The 19,344-nt window shown below is 29.2% G+C and overlaps 1 long non-coding RNA gene across 4 annotated transcripts; it reads left to right on the top strand.

Annotated features, from left to right (window-relative positions):
• Positions 1-1,611: 1,611 nt before the first annotated feature.
• LOC115712324 (uncharacterized) lies at positions 1,612-7,558 on the top strand. Of its 4 annotated transcripts, XR_009684416.1 has the most exons (8): positions 1,612-1,813; positions 2,606-3,024; positions 3,192-3,373; positions 4,232-4,866; positions 4,963-5,087; positions 5,264-6,608; positions 6,718-6,776; positions 7,033-7,556. It is a non-coding gene; the product is annotated as an uncharacterized LOC115712324 (long non-coding RNA). The 4 variants fall into 4 exon arrangements; XR_009684417.1 differs by having other exon boundaries at positions 2,925-3,024; positions 4,232-5,087; positions 7,033-7,558; XR_009684414.1 differs by having other exon boundaries at positions 4,232-5,087; positions 7,033-7,555.
• The last annotated feature ends 11,786 nt before the right edge of the window (positions 7,559-19,344 follow it).

Below are 19,344 nucleotides of genomic sequence, written 5' to 3'. Positions count from 1 at the left end.
CATGCTACTCACGCGCGTAGAGGTACAACACCGTCGAACAAGAAGACAAAAAGAGGGTTCAGATTTCTCTAAAGACCGACAGCGTCAATGCACACACGCACTTTCACAGAAGCCTTAAGGTTTGAACAATGTTGTCATCAATTTGTGGAGGAGAACCACACACACACACACACACACACACAGAGAGAGAGAGAGAGAGAGAGAGAGAGAGAGAGAGAGAGAGAGAGAGAGAGAGAGAGAGAGAGAGAGAGAGAGAGAGAGAGAGAGAGAGAGAGAGAGAGAGAGAGAGAGAGATAGAGAGAGAATAGTCAGATTTGGTTTTTTAAAGTTTTAGATGAATTTTTAGCAAAAAAAAAAACGATTATGATGATTACTTGATCGGGATTTTTTTTTGTATTTTATTTATCTTGTGTTTCTTTGGTGTTGATTTAGATCTGAGAAATAGGTTTCCTAATGATTTGGATTTGAGAAAAAAGTTGTGGTGGTCTTTCTCCACTACAAGAAAATACATTTTCAGCGACTAGATTTTTGTGACCAAATCAACTTAGTCACTAATAGTTAGATTTTGTGACTAATTTTTAGTCGCAAATAATTTTAGTCATGAGACGATGTTTATTTAGAACCAAAAAAATCAATGACCAATTTTTTAGTCACTGTTTGTTATATTTAGTGACTAAAATAGTATTTAGTCACTATAACTACTGTGGCGTCAAATTATAATAGTAGCGAGACTAATAATTTTTGGTGACTAAAATTATTTAGTCACTCAAAATTTGAAATTTGTGACGAAATAGTTAGTCAGTAAAAGTTAATGATCTTTTACAACTAAAATATTAGTCTTAAAATAATTTATTTTTACAATTATTAATAATTTATATGTACCAAGTAATTATTTAGTTTCCTTAAAACATAAGATTAATTATTACTATATTGAATATATATTAACTACTAATTTAATTCTTAAAAAATGTGATTAACATATATTATATTTTTTTAGAATATATATATATATAGTTGTTGAATTATGAGTGGCAAATATATAGTTAAGAAAATTATTTTTACTAACAAAATATCTTAACAAATAGTGAATTTTGCTTCTAAAATTTTGTTGCAAAATAAATTAATTTGATTTATGATTTTTTTGTAGCAGTGAGTACTACAATAAATTTTTATTTATTATTATATTTATTTGGATGTACTTTTTTTTTTATTTTTATTAATAATTTTTAATAATAAAGTTTTTTAAGTAGTGAAACAAAATTAATAATAAAATTTAGTTAAAATGAGTTGACAATGGCATTGAATTATGTTTATCTATTACATTTGTTCATATATGTATGAACAATATGTAAATATTATTTTTTTTTCTAGATATATTAATATTAGTTTGATATATTATTTTTAATATAATAAAAATTTAACGCGTTGATATTTTTATTAAAATATTAAATAATATACAAAAATAATAAATAATATAATTATTTTTTAGAGAAATATAATTATTCATTACTAAAAATAAACTTGATATACAATATTTATTTCTTTTGATTTTAGGCGGTAAATTCTAAAATTTTCCCTCTATATTTCAATTCCCCACCTTAATTAGCACTTATTCAGTTGAGCCTTCATTCGCATATTAGCACTCTCGATCATCTTCTTCTCCAAATGAACTTCTCTATCAGCTTTCTCTCACAACCTTAGCTCACTCTGACTCACCCTATCCTCACCCGACAGACTAAACCCAACCCTAACCTCTGCTTCACACCCAACGACGACGGTGGCCCTCGAGAGGTTCCGTAATATGCGCCTCACTGTATGTTGATTTACATTTCATTATGCACCAAACTAACTACTTCTTCTAGTATTAAGAATGATTTCTTACTACTTTTTTTTAGGTGAATTCTTTTTTCCACCGGAATTTGTTTGCTATAAAAATGACCGATCTAAAATCCATCGAAACCCCTTCGTTATTATGTCTATTTGTGCAACTTATTTGCTCTAATTGGTTGCATTAATCAAGAACGCCACCTCTCTTCTCGCCCTCACTCTCTGTCATCTTCTCATCTATGTAAGTTAGTTGTGAGGGTTAAGATTTTTATATTTTTTCCAAGTTAAGGTTATCTCTATAGGATATAACTCTGTTGTTTATATCTTGCTTGATTTCTAGTTCACATCTGGTGAATATTGTATGAAAATTCATTTGTTTTCACATAATTTAATATTTCAAAATGCCTAATGCATTCAAAGCGTTTGAGAAAATGTCTCAGAGTCTTTGTTAATCTTTTCCTCTGTTTGTAATTATTATTTCAAATCTAGATATTCATCTATTTAAAATTTGTTCTCTTTCTATAGTAATAATATGGTCACTTCGTATTGTTCAGGTAAGAAATGATTCATTGCTTCTCTATGCTTTCTTTTTCTATATGTTCACAAAATTAATGTATCCAAACTTATGCAAAGAAAACAATAACAGTTTTCTCTCCCTCTGTCTGTATATAGTTTAAATTTGGGTGTATAATTTATGGCATGGCTCGATATAAATTTAAACAGTTTTTAGATAAATGTGTATAATGAATTGATTATGAGCTTTTCCAAGTTGAAACAGATGGAAAAGTGGGTGCAGGGAACTTCAGAAGCTCATTCTATGGAAACCTAATGTGTACTCATCAATTTGCAGCAGGAAAAAATATTCAGTTATGGAAACTCTGTTGTGGTGGCCTCAGTGGTTAAAAACTTCACCCTCTTATAGTTGAAACATCATTGTATTTTATGAATCTTGGGCGTGCTTTAGTTTGTTAATTATAAAATATTTTAATCGGCTGTGCTATGTATTATTTTGTATACTTATGGCCTATTTTGGGAGATATAGTTAATTTTTCACAGCAACTTTTTTGGTGTTCATTTCATGTTTGGCAACTTGGAAGGAAGAAGACCAACACCAGTGAGACTCATTTGAACTCAGGTAGCGGGATTAACCACTCTGGGTTAAAAAGGCATCAGGAAGTTCTTTCAGTAGTATTTCTGGTACGTTGTTATATTCTTTCTTTCTGCAACATGTTTTTTCAGTGTTAGCATAAATGTTTTTTCTTGTAGTGCAAGCTGCATGATTGGTATTTTTTTCCTTTAATTAGATATTGAGGATTTTCACTGGGCTGTGAGGCCACTGGCAATTGCTTTTGGTTTGTTTGCAGCCATGAAATTTAGCTTATTTCTCGGATGAGGTGTGAGCTTAAAACTGAGGAAGGAGCGGAAAAAGCCGACTAGATCCAATGATAGTCATCAGGATGGCCAATCTTCCAAAAGATGCGGCTTGGCTTCTACCTCCCGTTGCAAATATTCTCTTCAAAGAAGGCGTTACTCCAGCTACGGCCAGGTAATTACCAAAGATTTCAACCATTTGGCATTGACTTCAAGGTAATGTATTTAGTTATATATGTTGTAATGCCAAAAGTATAAGAAAATGTTAGCGTGTATATAATTAACTTTCACTGTTTATAACCGTACATTTGCAAATACACATTATACATATGTATATGATGTGTTACAATTGCAAAGTTGATTCACCTGGCATTGTATATATAAAAAAAGAACATTTTCTTTTAGATCGAGTTTTGTTGTTTATTACATCAAATCAGGTTTGGTCTTGGCTAGGCAATTTGTTAAGTAAAATTTTTACTTAACAAGTATAATATTTAAGTATTACCCTTTTAGTTAAAAAAATTCTTCTAATCATTTTAAGTATTTAAAAAAAAAAAAATTCAATTACTAGGGACTCAAATATTTTTATGTCATGAGTAAGTTCCCATTTTGTCGGTTTTCAACTTTTCTTAGTTCAAATGACAAGGAATCTATCACTATTGAGCCCATAAATTCTGGGATTTTGAACGGAAGGAATTGGTTTTCGATTCCATTACCGCACAGAACGATTCAAAATCCATTTTACTTCTTGGGATCCCCTGTTGTTAGGCAGGGTTATTTGTGTCCCTATTTTTCTATTTTTGTCTATGATATATATTATTGAAATTGTGTTACAAGAACTATTATTGCAGCTTATATTGCTTGTTAATCTAACTACAATGAGTTCAAATTATGATTGCGAGTAGGCATTTGAGAGTAATATTGACATGGAATGGAAATTAATCAATTTTTTGGATTTTATGTTTCAAAAAATTAGTTTCAAGGGGCTGGCCTTTTGATTTACTATTAATTTCTAAATTTCTTCATGGTATAGATACAATTGTTCCAGACAATGACTTGAAAGTAGGTGATGTTTGTGCCTTTGTTATGACAAAGAACATTGGAATAATCTTATTCGAAGTGATTATTTTTCATAACAATGGAGTAGCAAACTCCCCTATGGCTATGCTATCAGTTCCAGGTAAAGAAGAACTCTGTTCTGTAGTAATATACTGTCTTGATCATTCCCTACTTCACCCTAAACATCACATATAACAATCTAGGTGAGAATTATTATAATGCTCCTAGACAATATAATTGAATGCAAACATGGCTACAAAGTTGACTTATACTACTGTTGTTTTCAGCTGCAAATAAGAGAAGTTCAACTACACCATCCAAGCCAAAGATAACCCCTTGTGCGAAAATTGAACCATCTTTTACTAGTGATTATGATAAAGCCAGCATGATTTCAGAGGACCTAATTGCACAGAAAATAATAGATGAACCTTCAGTTAACTAGTCTGATAAAGTGTGTGGAGAATCTCTTGTACATAAAAAATTTATAAGAAATCAGGAGTTGAGTAGAAAAGGAAAGGCTGAAGCTTTCCAAAGAGCTAAAGATTTTAAATCTGAAGACCCCTTTTTTATTGTTCCCATGCAACCATCATTTGTTGGATCCAAATCTAAGTATTGTATTGTAATTAATAAGTTTCTCAATTACAAGTCTATCTCTTCAAATATGTTTCTCATATTGATTTTACTTTGTTTTCATCTTATGTCTAGGGTGTGCCATCTCCCTTTGCAAAAAAGTACCTTTTCGGGATCAGTAGTACACCTCAACATGTGATCCTTACGGTTAAGGATGTGATTTTACTTCAATGCATATGTTTAATTTATTGATTTTACAGGTGAGATTTTATAGTACTGTTATATTATGTTTAACTTCTCTCACTGCTGTAGATTCTTCTCTGTTGCAAGATAATGCAGAGTGGAACTTTCATAATAGCTAAATTGTAGTGGCAGCTATGTATTGTTGCTGATTTTAATAATTTTCTTATAATTCTTTTACTGATCATGCCTACAGATGCTCAGAGGATACTTTAAGAGTTTGAGGGGTGTGTGCTTCTAGCTTCTGAGTTTGGAGCCAGATTAGGATAGAGGCTTCACATTCTTTTTTATGTTTGTTTGCCTAACTTAGTGTTAGTTTTTTTTTTTTTGTTCATTTAGTTGGGTTTGTATTGGGGTAACTTTTTTCTGTTTTTCATGTTGGCAACTCTGATTCATTGAGTTTATTGTTGTAGTTCATAGACAATACAATTCAAGCAAGGATTATGTAATTGAATTTTTTATGATTGCCATTGTAATTTTTATGTATTGAATAAATGTGTTCAATATTATTTAAATATAGCTTTTTGAATAATTTTTTTTTTATTATATAATTTAAATAAATATATTTAAAATTAAAAAAAATAATAATTAGTTTTTATGACTAAATATTAGTCACTGAATAATTAATTTATGTAATTCTTTATTTATTATTGCCAACTAAATTATTTAGTCACAAAATATTAGCTTTTTCGTGACTAAATTTTAGTTGTTAAAGTTTACTTTTTTGGTTGTTGAAAGTGCATATTGGTATTTATGTGATCAATACATCAATCTTACTGTGACTAACTTTAATATATTTTGTAACTAAATTTTAGTCATAGAAAATAACATTATTTGTGACTAAATATATTAGTCACTAAATCTCTTCTACGACCGACATTCAGCGACTAAATGGTGACTAAAAATAATTAGTCACAAAAAATTTTGGGTGACTAATTAATGAGTTTTAATGACCAAAAAACTAGTCGGGGAAAATGGGTTTTTTTGTAGTGAAAGTCTAAAAAAGATTGTCTTCATTGTTTATAAATTAGTTTTGGATATATTTTCTTTTTCTTTGTTTAATTTATCTTAACAATAAATAGTTTATTTTTTATTTTTAATTTCTTTGCTGAAACTTCTTGAGAAACCATATCCATTTATAATATATGTTCTTTTATGCATGCATTTTGTTGATATTATGAAGTAATGCTCTGGTATGTATAGTTATTTTATGAGAGAAGCACATCCACTCTATAGTTTATGGTCTTGTTAAAAGTTGATGAACTCAGGTATAAATCTGTGTATTATGGGTTTGAATGGCAGTACGGTGGTTTAAATCTGTATATATGTTAATTGCATAATTCTTAGTAATATGGTGGTGATGGTGCAGTGGTTTCATTTTTTTCGCTTCGTTTCATAACTGAAGCAAAAAATCAATTAGTGTCGGTATGGAACAAGATGCCAGGACACATTTTTGATGCTATTAAATAGTGAGGGAGTTTAATGAATTTTTTTAATCTTGTAGGTATGGAACAATGCGTGACAATGTCATTAGTCTTAAGGTAGTTAGATTTGATTTTATATATTAATTTTCATTTAATTAAAGCTTAATGTTGAGTAGCTGTTTCGTTGTGATACCCAAATTTTTAATGCTAGGCCATTTTGTTCCAGGTAGTTCTTGCCAATGAAGATGTCAAGACAGCATCTCTTGCATGAAAGAGTGCTGCAGGGTAAGTTTAATTCATGGCAATATTACTCGAAAATTAGTACATTATAAAAAGGAATACCCTTTCTTGGTATAGAGACAATATTTTCGAAAGTCTTAGCATAACAGCCAAGAATTTTCATTTTGTGATAAATTATTGTAGTTTATAAATTTATTGTTCAATGTGAGTGCCTTAATGATTATATCGACAATTATTTTCTTTCATAGATATTTACTAACAGATTTATGTATATATATATTTAATTTTTTCAAAATTTCAGTTGTTGACTTTGAGAATAAAAATACAACATGGTTGTGGACTTGTGGTGCTTAGAGATCATCTTTCAAAGTGACTCCCAATAAGCAGTTCAAGCAATATTGGCATCACAGATCATGCCTACATATCCAGCTCCTCAGAGAATGTTTTAAGAGTTTGAGGGGCAGGTGCCTTCACTTTTTTTTTTTTTGTTTGCTTATTGCATTGCTAGTTTCTTTGTTGTTCATTTAATTTGGTTTGTACTGGGTAGCTTATTTTATTTTTTTTGTTGGTAACTCTGATTCATTCAGTTTTTTGTTTTACTGTTTATGGACAATGTAATTCAAGAATTATATTGTAATTGAAATTTTTATAATTGACATTGTAATTTTTTATGTAATGAATAAATGTGTATAATGTTATTTAAAAATAGCTTTGAATAATTTGTTTTTAATATATACTTTAAATGAATATACTCTAAATTTTTTTAAAAAAATTATAAATTAGTTTTTATGACTAAATATTAGTCACTGAATAATTAATTTACGTAATTCTTTATTTATTATTGCCAACTAAACTATTTAGTCACAAAATATTACACTTTCCATGACTAAATTTTAGTTATTAAAGTTTACTTTTTTGGTTGTTGAAAGTCAATATTAGTATTTATGTGACCAATTTATCAATCTTATTGTGACTAACTTCAATATATTTTGTAACTAAATTTTAGTCATAGAAAATAACATTATTCGTGACTAAATATATTAGTCACTAAATCTCTTCTACGACCGACTTTCAGCGACTAAATGGCGACTAAAAATAATTAGTCATAAAATATTTTGGGTGACTAATTAATGAGTTTTAATGACCAACAAAGTAGTCAGGGAAAATGGGTTTTTTTGTAGTGTTACTCTATATACTATAATACACCCATGTTAAGGGAGGAGTATATATACTCCTCCCTTAACATACAGACCGTCGGTGCTCCACACCAGGGCAACCCACAATGCTTCATATTGGGCTGACCTTCAGTGCTCCTCATTGAGCCGACCTTCAGTGCTCCTCATTGGGTAGACCTTCAAAGTCTAGCAACTCACATGACTTGGGTGCAGGTGAGAGGCACTCTCGTGCTAAGCACGTGCCATCAAAGCTGTTACAGGGATATTTACAAGAAGTTATGATTTTTTAAAGATATTTATTTCAAATATTATTTTATTATTATTTTATATTTTGAATTTAACTTAACTATAGTTAAGAAAAATATATATCTGATGAAGAAACCCTAAGCCCTAGACGTAAACCTTTATAAAAGTTATTAAGTCAATTGTAAAGGGACTTTCACATTCACTCCTTCACTCTAAAAACTCACTTGAGAACTGAAGCATTGAGATCAATAAGGGGGTGAACTACTATAAAATCTTGTGTTCATCATTAATTGTCAAATTTATTCTTTCCAAATCAATTTAATTATTTTGATCAACATCCACTTGTGTTCATCTTGCTTGTTTACGATCTTCTTATAAGATCCGTTGACGAATAAAAATCGAGTCAACAATAGATATCAATATAGAAGTGTTAACCATAAATTTTGATCCAATATTGGCTAATAGTAAAAAATAAATTAGAATTTTTATGCTTAATTTAGTAACTTAATTAAAAAAAAAATGTCAAGAAAATATCTCTTTTTATAAATATATTTATATAAAAAATATCTAACTCAAATTTGCTAAATAACTTTTTTTTTTCGTCTCCATTGATAGAACAACCCAAGTCCATATAATATAAAAATAAGAATTTTTTTTTTATTAATTAGATCAAAAATTAAGCATAACATTTTAATTTTTTGCAATAATATAGATAATGCACATTAAAAGTGGTTTTAATTTCCTTGGAGATTGAAAATTCGTCTGCCGAGTTTTATCAATTTATAAATTCTTCATCAGTTAGTACGTAATTAAAAGAATGAAATAAGATATATATATTATAACAATACTGGGTAACATAATAAATATCATTATGGGACTTGATCTTTGTAATGATATAATTGATACAATACAAATATAAAATATATACATATGTCTATTCTATATAAAGTGTGCCTATATAACTGAAATTCTTGGTTTATGAGAAATTTATGGGTGACTTTTTATTTTTATTTAATAAAATAATAAAATATTATTTATATATAATAAAATAATAATAAAACAAATCATATTAATATTTGAATTGATATTTAGCATATTTCAACTTTATATATAATCACAACTATAACTCTAGAAATTAAAAATATATATATACAAAAAAAATAATCGTTCATTTTATTTATATTATTTAGAATAATTCATTGTGGTTCAAGATCACAATGAATAGAAAAAGTGGCAAAAACACAAATGTAGTTCAAAATCATAGTAAACTAAGAAAGAATGAGAAGAGATTATTAAGCATTAAATATTCTCAGTAAACACACTCAAAGAATCGCATTGAGAGAGGAAAAAAAAAGAATACCAATTGTGATATATATAAATAAATAAAAGCAAAGAATATTATATAATTATTTATATTCTATATAAAGTATGCCTATATAACAGAATTCTTGATTTATGAAAAAATCATGGGTGCTTTTTATTTATATTAAAAAATAAAATGATTTATTAATAAAAATAAAATAGTTTATTAATTTTGAAAATACAATTTTAAAAATTAAAAAGTAAAAACAAAACCAAACCAAACAGATTTTTAAAACTACTAACCAATCAAAAATTTTCGTGTGGACTCATCTTTTAAAGTTTCAGAAACATAAAACTTTTTTGAATTTTAAACTAACCAAGCCTTTGTATATATATGTACAGTTTGATAATAGATATATATGGGGTGGATTTTTAAATAAATTTAATTTTGTTGGTGAAAAAAATGACAAAATTGGTTGTAAATCACAAAGAGATAATTGAGGTTGAAAGGATGAGTAGGGAACCGAATATAGTTTATGATCGTAGATGTATATTTATATTAAAAATAAAATGATTTATTAATAAAAATAAAATGGTTTATGAGAAATTTATGGTTTAAAATATTTAATTTGATATCTTAATTATTAATAAACAATACCATAAATATACATCTATGATTATATAAGAATTTTATTCTAAAACTATACGATCATAGATTAAGTGGTCAAGGTCCAAAGAAAAATAATAATTTCTTATAATCTGAAATCAAGACACGAAAAACAGAAACTAATTGAATAGGACTCTATTCAATTGAGGTGTCGACCATGCATGGTAAGTAAAAAGCTATATATTAAATTTTATGTCATGATACAATTAAAAATTAAATAAGAATTTACTACTATTTATATATTATATATATATTGCTAAAGATGCAAAAGTATTGCATTTATATATCCCACGATGTTTCAAAAATACTTTGAAAAGTTCATCTTGAATTAATTATTAATATGTAATAAAAAATATTAGTTATTATACTATTACTTCAAACAAAGGAAAGTTCTAGCGGTGCTTCTACTTTCTAATCATAAACCTCAATTTTGGCTTCTTTAACCAGCTGCCACACACAACTTACTTACTCTGAATTTATAACCATTTATAATTTTTTAACACTCAAAAAGTTACTAAGTTTGTTTTCTATAACTCTACTTATTAAGGTAGAAAAATATTTTTAGATTGACTCCATTCTGTTTATTAAATGAATTATTTTCAAGTTGACACATTAACTTAAAAATGACACAATAATGACCTACTACAAAGTATACACTTATATTCATTCTATTTATTGAGAATCAAAACTTCAATCTTCTTCACTAGATTAGCCAGAGACACATAATATTTGGACATAAACACAGAACACAATATTATAACTCAAACTCAGAAACACTTAGTCGAAACTTGAATGAACAATGCCACTCTTTTAAGTTTTAAGATTGTATATGACTAGGCAATTTTGGTTATTGTATTATTATTCCTACTACATTGTTGATCATTTTTAGATTTTTGATGTGAAATTTCGTATTGTATTGTGAGCTTTTTAGAGTTTCTTATAGACTTCAATGAGTAATAGATTTATATAATTATACATGGAATAAATTTTCATAATGTTGTTTGGTGGATTCCTATTTTGTTATTAGGTAACATAATATTATTATTCGTTAGGTCTGTCACAATTATTATTAAGTGAGAATGAATCAATTTAAAAAACTTTTACTATATTGAAAGGTGAGATTGATTTTAATATGAGCTTAGTTATATTTAATTTTATTTTGTATATCTATTGTTTTATTTGAAAACAGGTGAATAAATGACTACACTATATACAATAATTAAGGACATCACTCCAACTACAGAAAGTTGGAAGAATAAAATGAGAGTGTTAGAAAAATTTGAAAAGCGGACAAATAAGAGTTCACCACTCAAATATCAAAAGCTTAATGTTAACAGACAAAAAAGTATACAATCAGTTAATTTACTGTTGAAATTGTCAAATACTCTACTAATAAATGCTATATTTTCTAAATTTTGCATGTACTCGCGTTGCAACAAATTATTATTTCATAAATATTTTTTTTTCCTTAAAAATGAACACAGGGTAATGATGTTGAACCTAATAACTAATAATATTTTTTTTAATTTTTAATTGTATCACTTTTTAATAACGTAGAAAAAAACTAGCATAAAATTTAGTATACGTGCCTCGCACGTAATTTTTTACTAGTATATATTATATATATAGAACACTCTCATGTACGTATAGTAGAGCTAAAATATGCCCTTTAACGATTCTCATTTAAGAATAATAGAATATTGGAATTTGCTTTCCCCTCATATATTCCATTACAAGAACAAGAGATGGAGACAAACCCACCACAAAAGAAAAAAATAAATAAATAAATAAACAACAATGCTAGCTATAGCTTTATGCAAAAATTATTTACACATTACATATACAATATAATTTAATCAAGCCATTCCTTAAGGGTTAAGTACGATTTCCTTTCAATCAAAAAAAAAAAAAAAAGTACGATTTCCTTTCTCTGCCTAACTATTATTCCACAAAAACACAAAATCATCAAGTGACTGCATACATACACACATTTAAATAACTTTATTTCATTAATTAATTGATAAGTATAAAATTACTTAGAAAACAAAAATCAATACATGCTATTTATTTATCTTTTATAATATGTCTATTACATGTATGTGTCGATATAATAAATCAATCGAAAGAAAAGGAGCTATAGAGAACTTATGAATAAAAATAAATATATTCATTAAAAGAAAGTATATATGCATTAATTAATATAATAAGTATCTAATAATGATCTGAGTAATTAATTAATTATAGCCCATAATAATCAGTAACCAATATGGAGCCTTTGTAAATCCTGGCTGCTTCTATGCTACTTATAACATTATTATTAGCCATGGGAGATTCCTTCTTCGGATGATCATGATCATACTCATCCTGTTTTCTTGGTAAGAAGGCCTTATTATCATGCACTGCTACTTTTTGTTCTTGATCATATCGATCAGGATGATGAAGATGGTCATGATGCTGCTGATGATCAGTACTAGAATTAGGTTTAGGGTTTTCTATAACAAAATTTTGATTTTTATGAGAAGGTTTAGAACGAAAACAAGAGCAAAGATTTCCCATGTGTAGTAATAATTCTTATACCTGTATATATTATAATTATATATGTAGATCGATATTGTTATTATTATAGCTTCCTCACACTCTTATATATGCATTGTTATATGTTGGTAGGTAGGCTGTCCAACTACGAAGCAGCGTTTTATGAGAATTGATTCTTTTTTTTTTTTTCTTTTAAATTAAAATAGGTAAGACTTGATATTCAATGCATGTAAGTACTGTTATTGAGCCGGCAATCTTCAGGATAAATGAACGGTGTCTTTTAAATTTAAATTAAGTATAGATTAAAATATGGTAATAAGACTCACTATAAAAATAAAATTGTATCAAAAATATGATGTGCTAATTCATGTACTGGGACACCTAGGGCCTACATATGGGCAAATTAAATATTCTTTGAATTGTAAAAGAACGGTTAAACGAAGTGCAGCATTATTTTTTGTTAGTGTATGTATGTACTAGAATCGTGGGAATCAAGTCTTCCTTCTTTACAGATATATAATTGCTTAATTCATCTAATCATCTGATGACTTTATAATTTGTAAGCAACATAAAAACGTGTCCTTCCGAATATGTCATGTAAAAATTGGAGAAGTTGAAAAATATCTATTTTTTTTTATACATTAACTAAATTTATGTTTAGTTTTTTGGAGATGGATGTGTAGGTTTGTGAGAAAGTTGGTGCAAAATTTTAATTAGAGAACAATGAAGACGATTGTAAAGTGATAGGGGTAAAATTAGTAGAATGCTTGAAAAAAACAGTAAACATAATAGATATTTTGTTTTTTTTGAGAGAAAATAAATATTAAAAGAGAGGGTAAAAATTAAAGACATCAATTTAAAATAAATATGTAGTGTAATTTCTTCTGTAAAAACTAGGTAATGATTATTTGTAAATCACAAAACCTACACAGGTCTTCTACTGTTTTGGTTATTTGCAAAATAACCAAAACGATAGGGTCCCCTATCCATGTATACAACCCCTAATAACTGAAAGTCACAGGCCCCTCACTACAACTAATAAGGCTTTTTTATAAAATATTTACATTTTTACGTTCAAAGAATTTTTTTTTTACATTTTTACGGTATTCCAAAAAATAACACGAAAACAACATAAAATTAACAAGAAAACTACATAAAAGTAACATCAAAATAACATCAAAATAATAACAAAAAATAACATACTGATAACAAAAAATTAACAACAAATGAACAAGATATCAACATAAAAAGACCGTATTTTATGTAAATAAAATAAAAAAATCGTAAAAATGTTTAAAATTCCGTAAAACCGTATTTTTGTAATTTTTTTGTTGTTTTTATGTTTTTGTAAAATAATCCCTAAAATGGAATAATTACATAAAACACCATTTTTTATAAAATATTTACATTTTTACGTTCAAAGAATGTTTTTTTTACATTTTTACGGTTTTTCAAAAAATAACACGAAAACAACATAAAATCAACAAGAAAACTACATAAAAGTAACATGAAATTAACATCAAAATAACAACAAAAAATAACATACAGATAAAAAAAAAATTAACAACAAATGAACAAGATTTCAACATAAAAAGACCGTATTTTATGTAAATAAAATAAAAAAAATCGTAAAAATGTTTAAAATTCCGTTAAACCGTATTTTTGTAATTTTTTTGTTGTTTTTATGTTTTTGTGAAATAATCCCTTATAGAATACTTACCATGATACTTTTTGATACATTAAGGAAAGCTCCATTATTGAAAATAATATGTCACTTTTCATAATATATTCTATGAATTATACAAAAGTATAATAAATCTTTTTTTTATAATTGTAAATGAGGAAAGCTAAAGGCCGGGTCACCTATTGTGTTTGGTTATTTTGCAAATATCTAAAATAGTAAGAGAGGGCCCTATCTACGTATACAACCCCTATAGTAATCGAAAGTCTAGGGGCATATGCCTACAATATCTTTTTAACCCTTATATCACTATGCCTATGCCTATATAAGGGCCTATGCATGTGTAACGCCCTTATATCTAAAGCATGTTATGTGTTTTTTAAATATATTGTGCTAACTTTTACTAATCAAAGGGTTTACGATAAAAGTGTGATTAAACAAACATTTGTAATATTTAAAATTTTACCAAAACTAACCTTGTTTAAACATTTACAAACTGGGATCTGATTTCTACATATTTTCTATAATATTCAGAAAGTATCGTCAATGATAAAATACTAATTACTCTAGATGATCACCATAGATCTCAATCCTCTAGGTCTTGGTGGTCGATCTGTACAATATTCACCAGAGCCCTCGAAACACTACCGCTGATCAGATTTGCTTTTGTAAAACCTAAACATAGTGAAGCAACTGTAAGTCGATAAATTCAGTAAGAAAAATATACATAATACAATTATATATCTTACTTATAACTGAGCGCTCATACACTCAATCAACCGTATTTAATGCGAAAACTAAGATCTAAACGTTTGTACGTATAGTATGATTGACCATAATACCAACCTAATTCTAATACTCTAATCGTACATGATATTGGTAGGATTAATTTATACTATTCCATACTACCTAACATACTAGATATGAGTATCTTGGTGCAACTCCATGTACACACATATTGCTATCTCTAATATGCTAGCTATATGGCAATATCATACTATTGAACACCCTTTAGTATCACTTAGATCGATATCAATATTTAAATGCAACTCTATGTACATTCATACTGCTATCTTTAGTAGACTAGATAAATGGTATAAAACATGTACATATAAACATGTGTATATATGCATCTAAATACTTTTCTTATCTTAATTTCTAATTCAATTGTATCAATCAACCTGAGTGGAGCTCGGAAATCGGAGGCCCTAAATCACATTAACGGTAAATTGATAAGTGTCTCGCTAAAACACTTTTTAGGACTAAAATACATGATCTGAAGTTTTCTATCGAAAAATAGGATGGAAATACTCTAAATATCCTAAAAACATGAAAATCAAGATACTCTTGAGACTATCCATTCGAATAACAAGAATTCCCACTCGTACTTAATATTACGAGCTCTACCAAAACAATTGGGTGCTTGATTCTGCCTAGACACTGCAACTCAAAAAACTTCGTATTCTAACCTTCTTAAATCGGCCCCAACCTGTCTCAAACCTTAAATAAAAAAATTTAAACATCAATAATACCAATATTACAGGTTGTACATCGGTCGGTTTGGGCAGTTTATCCTATATATTTTTTAACCAAATCTAATGTTCGGGTTGCTAAAATTTAAGTGCAACCCACCCAATTTTTAAAAAATATCTGTAAACCGATTAACGGTTTGTGTAATTTGGTCGGGTTAACCGGCCGCCCAAACCGGCCAAACTTTTTTCTTTTTTTTTTTTTTTTTGGTTGTGGAACCTTCCTGCAGTTTCTCTTTCACTCTTACTGTAATACCCTAGAATTGAGAAGTGGATTAGCGAAACCCTAATTAGATGATTATGAATAATTGAGAAATTATATTACTATATAATTTAATATATGAAAATTTATATCATTTATGCTATGTAAAGACCCTGTTGGTGAGCCAGGGGCATTTTAGTAATTTTGACTCGAGAAGGGTGAAATGATAAAATTAATTTAATTACGTGCTTAATAGAACTATATTATTATATAGTATGCTTGTGTTGTCTTTTCAGGTGTGTTCTGACAAGTTGGCGCGGTATAGTCACAATCGGGTATTTCGGGCCGAACCGGGTTCGGGCCCGAAATGTAAATTGGATTGAAATATTTGGAATTTTATTTGATAATGAGAAATATGAAATTTATTTGGAAATGAATAAGTGTGAAATGACAATTATACCCTTGTATGAATGTGTGATAATTGGCCCTAGGGGCATTTTGGTCTTTTGACCTTTAATGATATACTTTGATAAAAATAGAATTTTAAGGAAAATGAAATAGAAAATTATGGGTTTCTCTCCCTCTCTCACTACAAGAAATGTCACTTTTGCCAGCATATGATGTGTTGCAAAAGGGGATTGGCAAATCAATATTGGTATTAGAACTTTTGCCAGCATAAAATGAAAAGTGCTGGCAAAAAAGACTTTTCCCAGCGCGTAAATGTGCTGGTAAAAGTTAGATTTTAGCCACTGTAAATGTACGCTGGTAAAACTTTGATCTCTTTGCCAGTGCAGTTTGCGAAATGCGCTGGTAAAAGTTACTTTTACCAGCGCAGTAGCGAACTGTGCTGGTAAAAGTGACATTTCTTGTAGTGTCTTACTCTCTTGATTTTCAACTTGATTTGGTGAGAAATAAGCTTGATTGAAGCTTGGATATTTGGGGATTGTGGAGCTTGGCCTTAAATTGGTTTGAGGTAGCTTTCTTTTTACTGAATTTAGTTAAAATCCTTGCTGAATGTTACTGTTTAAAGAGCATGATTAAGTTGTGAAGTTCTTGACTTTGCATGTGGGGGAAATTGGTGTTTATTTTGATAGATTTAAGTATGATTTGTATAATTATGTAATGGATTATATTGTTGTGTATTAGATGAGTGATCAAGGTTGGAATTCATGTTTTATTTTGTGTTCTTGCTGCTGAAAGTTGTGGTTAAGTATGCTTGTAAATTTAAAAATTTGTTTGTGGGTTTTGATGATTTTTGCTCAAGCTTTGAAGCTTTGGTTGGATGTTGTTGATTAATGTTGGAATTGATGTTGTTAGCTCTCTGTTGTGATGATTTTTAACTGTAAGAAGTTAATTTTGGGTATGGTTTAATTAAGGTTTGAATATATGGAAAAGTGGGCATTTTTAGACCTTAAATTCTGGTTTTCTGGGTTTTTTCGAACTCAGTGGCCGCGGCCAGATTTATGGTCACCGCGGCCATAAACCTAGCAGAGAGCCATCCCATTTCCTGATTTTGTTTTGGCCATAACTTTTGACTTGGGACTCCGTTTTGGACGTTCTTTATATCGTTGGAAAGCTCGTTCCGAGCTCTATATGATTATCTATATTTTGAATGCCAACTTTATGTTATGTGAAAGTAGAATTAGAAATTAACCCTATTTGTGAAATCCCAGATTGTGTGACTAGGATTACCGGCACCTGATCAGGAGCACCCGGGGGTTTAGAATCTTTGTTATTGTGGGACAACAGGTAAGACAGTAGTTTTCACGTAGAGTATGCGCGGTGGCGCTTATGCTGAATATGATATATGTGACTGATTGTAACCGAAATTAGGGTTATTACCCTAATATGAGCGGTTAATAGCCTGGGGTTATTACCCTAGTGATATAAGTTGAGTAAATGCCATGCCATGCTAAGTATATGATTATGTTGAGATTTAAGGTTATGCGTTCAAAGCATAATCAGGTTGGACTCGGTAATCATAACCGAGATGAACCATTCTAAGGCCTTATTGTATGTAGACGTGTGAGAGCAACACGTAGGTCTACGCCACGTAGACATAAATAGACGTGTGAGAGTAACACGTACGTTTACGTCACGTAAACATAAACAGGCATGTGAGCCCAACATGTAGGTCTGTGACACACAGACAGATTTAAATGGCATTACTGTTTATATTATATGATGAGCATATTATTGATATATTTTATACTGTCTTGCTGGGCTTGGCTCACTGGTGCTCTACTGTGCAGGAAAGGGTAAGACTGTTGTTGATCAGCCATGAGTGCAGGAGCTGGACAAAGAATGTACATGTCTGAGCCATATCAGACCAAGCAGGTTGGGGTCTACCAGTGTTGTGCTTTTGAGACTCTGTTTTGCCGCTTAGGCCGGTTAAAAGAAAATGACTTGTAATAATATTTTTTTTGGGATCCCAACTACTGTAACTTTTAGTTTATAAAGTTTAAAGTATTACAAGTTTATTTTCATTCCTATTGTTATTAAAGCTTAAATTCTGCGCTAATTTTATTAGTAATCCCGATTAGGAGATTAGGGCTTCATAAGTATTTTGGGTAGCGTGTCTAATTATTTAGGGCGTTACACTTACCAATAATGCATGCACTGTATTTAATTATGACACTTTCATCCAAAAAGAAAGAAAGAAAGAAAGAAAGCAACTTTGTTTAAATGAATGAATATGTTTCAATCAAATTCATTACATTTTACTTGACATGTAATCCACCTATGATAATCAAAATCAAAAGGATATTCAGCACAAAGTGTAACATGAATGAATTTCAACAATTTGTTAACAAAATGGTCTCTCTCTAATATAATCTATGATGATGATGATGACGACGATCATATATAGTCATAGTGGGCACTGGTGGTTGGTGGCTTGGTTGCCATTCATATCATGAAATTTCATTATAATACTATAATAATATTATCATCATCATTAATGAAATCAACAGAGTTAGAGTTAATCCAAACTAGCTTCCTTCCTTGAACCCAGAAAAGCCCTATAATTCTTCTCTGCTCCACTTAAGTAAAACCAAAAACCAAAACCAATGTCGTCATCATCATCATGATTATATGTATAAGCAGTGTTAGTTAATATTGTTAAAAATGGATCACAGACATAAATATGAAAGAGCGAAAGAGAGGACAGATAGAAAATTGATAGTGTTATTCGGGTTATTTCGGGTTAAGTCGGTTTAATTGGGTGGGTTACTTTATTTTCAACCCGCCCAATATACAGATTGGGCGTTTTTTTCG

Source organism: Cannabis sativa, chromosome 9 (assembly GCF_029168945.1).
Source record: "Cannabis sativa cultivar Pink pepper isolate KNU-18-1 chromosome 9, ASM2916894v1, whole genome shotgun sequence".
NCBI classification, from domain to species: Eukaryota; Viridiplantae; Streptophyta; class Magnoliopsida; order Rosales; family Cannabaceae; genus Cannabis; species Cannabis sativa.
Note: the sequence above shows the minus strand (reverse complement) of the source record. Positions and strands in the feature narration are given on the sequence as shown.